Source organism: Apteryx mantelli, chromosome 11, assembly GCF_036417845.1.
Source record: "Apteryx mantelli isolate bAptMan1 chromosome 11, bAptMan1.hap1, whole genome shotgun sequence".
Classification (NCBI taxonomy): domain Eukaryota; kingdom Metazoa; phylum Chordata; class Aves; order Apterygiformes; family Apterygidae; genus Apteryx; species Apteryx mantelli.
This window is the reverse complement of record NC_089988.1, coordinates 20709694-20715775: the sequence shown is the minus strand read 5'-3', so window position 1 is coordinate 20715775 and position 6082 is coordinate 20709694.

Below are 6082 nucleotides of genomic sequence, written 5' to 3'. Positions count from 1 at the left end.
AACCTTGCATGGCCTCTCTTCTGCACCAGATCCTGGCAGATCCCGGAGCACGGCTGTCTGCTGACTGCCACGTGGGGCACAGACTGGGCTGGGTATGGGCCCTCCGGACTCCAGGGGAATTTTTAAGAGTCATTTAATAATCCGCGAGCCCTCTCCATGTCCAAGGTCTCTGGTTGCACCTCCAGCTGTGCTCTGGCTTTCCTCACTCCATCCCTGCACACATGAACAAGGTCTCGATGCTCCCCCTGGGCAGCTCATCCCCCTTCCATCCTCTGTACACATCCTCCCTGGCACCGTGAGCAGTGGTGCTGCTGCCAGGGCAGAGGTGAAGGATCCCCTGGAGCGGCTACTCAAGGAGCTCCCCAGGGAAACGCTATGCCTAGCCGCAGCCCCAGTGTGGCAGATGGGGAGCTGCCCTCTCCTGACCCACCCTGACAGTGCCAACACCATCTCAGCCTGGAAAGGCCGGAAAGGCTCCAGCACAGCCCTGGAGGGAGCTGGAGCTACCTCAGGCCCAGGGCAGTCTGGCAGTAGGAGGGTTTGACATGGGCACAGCAGCAGAGGTGCCAGGAGCAGGGGGAGGAGCAGGGAAATTGGAGTGAAGACCCCTGCTGAGACTGGGGCTCATTCTGTCCTGCCCTGCGTGCTCTCATCCCCCTGCCAGCGGTGCTGGATTACATACTGAGGAGCAAGAATTCATGGAGTCACAGAGTTTTGGTGGGAAGGGACCTCTGAAGGTCTCCAGTCCAAGCTCCCACACAAAGCAGGGCTGGTTGGAGCCCTCCAGTCTTGTCTGGCCATTGCTGAACTGTGCCTGACCCCAGTTACCATCCCCAAACTTGCTCTGCCCTTCTTCTCCAGGCACTGTGGGACGGCACATCTCATCAGTGCGTCCCTGCCCTGCCTGCCTTGCTGGCACCCTCAGCTCCCGGCTCCGCTTCCCACGTGGAGCAGCCGCACTCTTGCTGCTCCCAACAACATCTGCTTTGTAGCAGGAACCAGTTGCAAATGGTTCATAAACAGTCGAGCTCTGACACAGAAAGACCTGTTGTCATAACTGGGCATCATCAAATCAGACCCCAAGTGACTGCTTTTGCTTCTTCATGCAGCTAAGACACCGCATGCAGTGTCTCCTGGGTAGAGGGTCCAAAGCTAAAGCTCTCCTGACACCTTTACATTGCCTGTCAGGCAAGAGTTGCTGCTATGGATATAGGGTCACCTTTTGCATTTCCAGCCTTCTTTGGGCTCTCCTTGGATCCCAGCTTCCCTTGCCAAGGCTTTCTTGACTTTGTTCCAAGGTAGAAATGGGGAGTCAGGTCAGCAGGATGGGGACAGGGACAGGTCAGGACCCGAGAGGTGCAGGGCCGGGCACAGCCATGTCCACAGTGTATCACAGGCACGGTCCAAGGCCCCCAGCAGGGGCAAGAGGCCCCTCATTGAGGCTGCTCACTCTCTGTCTCCCCTGCTCTTGTGCCCAGCACATCCCCCTCCCTGTCTGCCTGCAGCCCCTTCATGCCCACCCTGCTGCCCAGCACAGCATGAGAGCTCCGGCCCTGCAGCCCCTCCGGCAGCTCCTGCTGCCTTGGGGACAGAGCTGCCTGCCGCCAGCTGGTGCACAGAGAAAACTGCTTCTTGTTCTCATTTCCTATCTCTGAATGCTGCCCTGCTTCTCTCCTGGGACATCCCTGCTCCCCAGAGAGCCTTTCCCCAGGTCAGTGTGTCCATGCTGGCCTGGCTGTTCCTGCACCCCTGCCCTGTGCTCCCCACAGGGCCCTGGGCTGTTGGTGCTGCTCTGCAGAGCGATTAGGTTGTGCGGTCATGAGGCCGTGGGGTGACTCCTGACTCAGCTCTGGCCCTGCTGGTTGCGGCAGGAAGCAGACCCATCCGGACAGGGATCAACACCACTGATACTGCTGACACATCTCTGTGCTCATGGACAGTGCTCAGAGTGATCCCAGGGCATTTGCAATGGCAGGAGATGTGTTTGGGCGTGCACTAGCTCCAGCCTGTGGTGTTTCACTGAGGGTGCAGGAATCACTCTCCAGTGCCCCTTCCCTGGGCCTCCTGGGTCCCCACTGCCTCTCCGGGGATTTCAGAGACCTCGTTTCCCCATGCGTACCTAAATTTAGTGCTTCACCTTCTGGTCACTCCACCACCGTGGATTGTCACTCATTTAGAGAGGCTCCACTCACTGCCCACACCAGGCACATGCTGTCCCTGGAGATCCCCTGAGCTCTCCCAGTGGTTCAGATTTCCCTCCAGGAGGATGGGCATCTCTAATCAGCACTGTCACCTGTGGGACAGCCCAGGGCAGGCAATTCAGAGACCATTCCCCATCTTCACTGCTCACCGAGAGATGAACCTGGAATCCAGCCCTTAGTCCCTAACAGATCATCCAGGGACTCTGAGCTCATCCCCTGGATCCCATGGAGCTCACAAGCAGAAGAGCAGGCCTTTTCATGGTGCAATCCCTTGGGCGTATTTTTGACTCCATCTTCTGAAGAAAGGTCAGACTTCAGGCACGTCACAGGGGCCATGTTCTTTTATTATGGAAATGTTAACTCCGGAGGCCAGGTCTGGCATAAGGGTGCCCAGTGCCTGGTCCTGCCTCTGCTCACAGGACACATGAACATAGAAACACAACCCCACCACCACCAGGTCATGAGAACTCCTGGGCCATATCCACAGAACAGAGCACAGAAAGACAGTGTGGAAATGAAGAGAACAACTCTAAAAAGAGAAGGTCCTACTGCTGTGTGGGGACATGTCTCCAGGAAAGCTGCAGCCCCCACAGGAAGGCTGCAGTGAGGAAATGCTTCCTGTGGGAGTGGGGGGATGATACTGTCAAGCACAGGGTCTGTCCCCACAAGCTGCTGCCTGACTCCCCTCCCCTCCCCTCCCCTCCCCCTCCACTTGTAGTGTTGGAGCGCTGGAGAGGGAAGGGACCAGCCCGCGGTGACACTTGCCTGCCACCCTCACAGGAGAGGGGTTTGAGATCATATCTGACTGTGGCCAGGAGAGGTGAGCTCTCCTAATGGACACGAGACCCATGGTCTCACCCCACCTGTACTCGTCTGAGCCGGACTCTGTGCCCCTGAGCTCCCTTGGTGTGAGTGCCGAAAGAGACCCTGCAAAGGGAAACTCTGCTCATTGCCCTGGGGACATCTGAGGGAGCTCAGACTAGATGGTTCTGAGGTTCCCCCATCTCTGCTGATGAAGGGGGAAGCCTGGTTTCCTGCTTCAACAAGGTCTCTGAGTCAGATTCAAATAAGAGATTCCTGAGGAGACGTAATATGAACCTGATTTTTTTTTAAGGGAAAAGAGAAAAATAAGAAAGAAATAAATGCAAAACACACAGCCTTGATTCCAGATATCCTGAGGAGTGGATGCACAATGGACAGTTATTGGTGCTGACATTGGACCCATTGAATCAGGTTCCTCAGCGCATCCTTGAGCTCCTTGTTTCTCATGCTGTAGATGAGCGGGTTCACTGCTGGAGGCACCACCGAGTACAGAACAGCCACCACCAGATCCAGAGTTGGGGAGGAGATGGAGGGGGGCTTCAGGTAGGCAAACATGCCAGTACTGACAAAAAGGGAGACCACGGCCAGGTGTGGGAGGCACATGGAAAAGGCTTTGTGCCGGCCCTGCTCAGAGGGGATCCTCAGCACAGCAGTGAAGATCTGCACGCAGGACAGCACAATGAAAATGAAACACCCAAAGCTTAAACAGCCACTAACCACAAGAAATCCAGCTTCCCTGGGGTAGGAGCCTGAGCAGGAGAGCTTGAGGATCTGGGGGATTTCACAGAAGAACTGGTCCACTGTGTTGCCTTGGCAGAGTGGTATTGAAAATATGTTCCCAGTGTGCAGGAGAGAATTGAGAAAACCACCGGCCCAGGCAGCTGCTGCCATTTTGACACAAGCTCTGCTGCCAATGAGGGTCCCATAGTGCAGGGGTTTGCAGATGGCAACGTAGCGGTCATAGGCCATGACTGTGAGAAGAGAATACTCTGCTGAAATTAAGAAAAAGAAGGAAAATAGCTGGGTAGCACATCCTGAGTAGGAAATGGCCCTGGTGTCCCACAGGGAATTGGCCATGGATTTGGGGACAATGACAGAGATGGAGCCAAGGTCAAGGAGGGAGAGGTTGAGGAGGAAGAAGTACATGGGGGTGTGGAGGCGGTGGTCGCAGGCTACAGTTGTAATGATGAGGCCGTTGCCCAGGAGGGCAGCCAGGTAGATGCCCAGGAAGAGCGAGAAGTGCAAGAGCTGCAGCTCCCACGTGTCTGCAAATGCCAGGAGGAGGAACTCGTTGAGGGAGCTGCTGTTGGACATTTTGCTCCTTCTGGCCTGTGAGGACTGTCCAAGGAACAACAGGTAGAGGCAATTTAGGATACATTTCTCTGAGCAAAGGTTTCTCATAAAACCCTCCCAAACACGCACACATTACCTCTCCCCATCTCAGCAGCACCATCACTGAGCTCCATCACGTGAGCTATGGTTTGTGCTGGCTGAGTCTGCTGTGAGCAGCAGGGACCTCTGCCTGTGGGCTCCAGAGGAGTCAGCCCTGACCCACAGCACTGCGTACATGGAAACAGCGGTTACTAAAATTTATATTCCCAGTTCCAGTCAGATTTAATCCACACACAGTGCTGAAGGCATTTTCAGCATCTTCACTGCCACTTTCACATAATGTTGGGTCATTAAGAGTTTTAAGGCTTCTTTTGTTTCCTTTAGCTGACCCTGTCACACCTGAGGAGCATTCCTGGAGGTAGAGATCCTCAGCATTGCTGCTGCACTCAGAGTGACCAGCTGTGACTCCTCAGAGGCAAAAGGCTTCCTTCTGGCTTTAGTGCAGAGGGAGCAGAGCTGGTCTGTCCATCTGCCTTCTTCCCAGGTGCCCTGTGCTCCCACCTCGGAGGTGGAGGACAGTTGCACTCGTGTTACCCCAAAAAGAAATGACAGCGCAGAGAGCAGAGGAATGCACTTGCAAAGTGCCCATCAGCACTCTTTCTGAGGGGATGTGAGGCAGGTCTCAGCCCTCCCCTTCTAGCCAGCAACACATCAGGCTCCTTCCAGCTGCCCACATCCAGACTCCCACCAGCATGTCCCAGAGTGGCCTCAGTATCTAGGTGACTTCTCTCTAGGGCACCTAGATAACACGCAGCTACAATGGGAGAGCTGTGTCCTTGTGGAGGGCAGCTTGCAGCCCAGCCAGACACCTCAGGGAAATGGTGGAATGTCCTAAGGATGGCGTGTCCTGGTGAGAGAGTTGGCACATTCCCTGACCCCCACACTGCATTGCCCAAAGCCCCACAGGTTAGAGGGGCACTTGGGCACCTCACTGTCAGGGACACGTCTGCATGGCAGGAACTGCAGGGTCTCAGTGTCTGAACTGCATCAGAAACCCCCCTGCCCAGAGAGTTCAAGGGGAAGGATGAGGGCAGCATGGGCAGGTGGGAAACATGGAGCAATACCATGATATTTGTGGTGAGGGAGGCAGGGCCAGGGAGTGACAGAGGGACACTCAGGAGTATCTCCTCTCCTGCATGTCCAGCTTCCGAGGAAACGTCTCATATCCTGGACCCCCCAGCCTTGAGAGCAGAGGGCTGTGCTGGCTGGGAGAGGAGAGGAGGCCTTGGAGTTGACAGTTTCCTCTCACATTCTGAACATGACTCTGGTGCCTGGAGCCGTCCCTGCGGGGAACTGTTTCTCTGTCCCCACATCTCTCCCCTCTCAGTGCTCACACACCCCATCCCACCTGCTGTGAGCTCAGCTCTGACCTGCAGAAACCTCCCGGGGGCAGGACACTGCCCAGGGCACCTCCGTGTTTGCAGGTGCTGTGGAGCAGTGGAGACAAACCTTGCTGAGGCTGGAAAGGTGATGCTGGTTCTGTCCTTAGGCGGAGGAGTGGATGAAGGCATTTGCTGAGTCCCTCCCAGAACTGCTCCTCTCTCATTGTCACTGTTCTGGAGCCTCCATCCCCTTTCTAAACCTGACAGATCCAATCCCATTTCACTGCACCCAAAGAGAATCAGACTGAAAGCACAGACTCATGACACCTCCTTCCCTTTCATGTA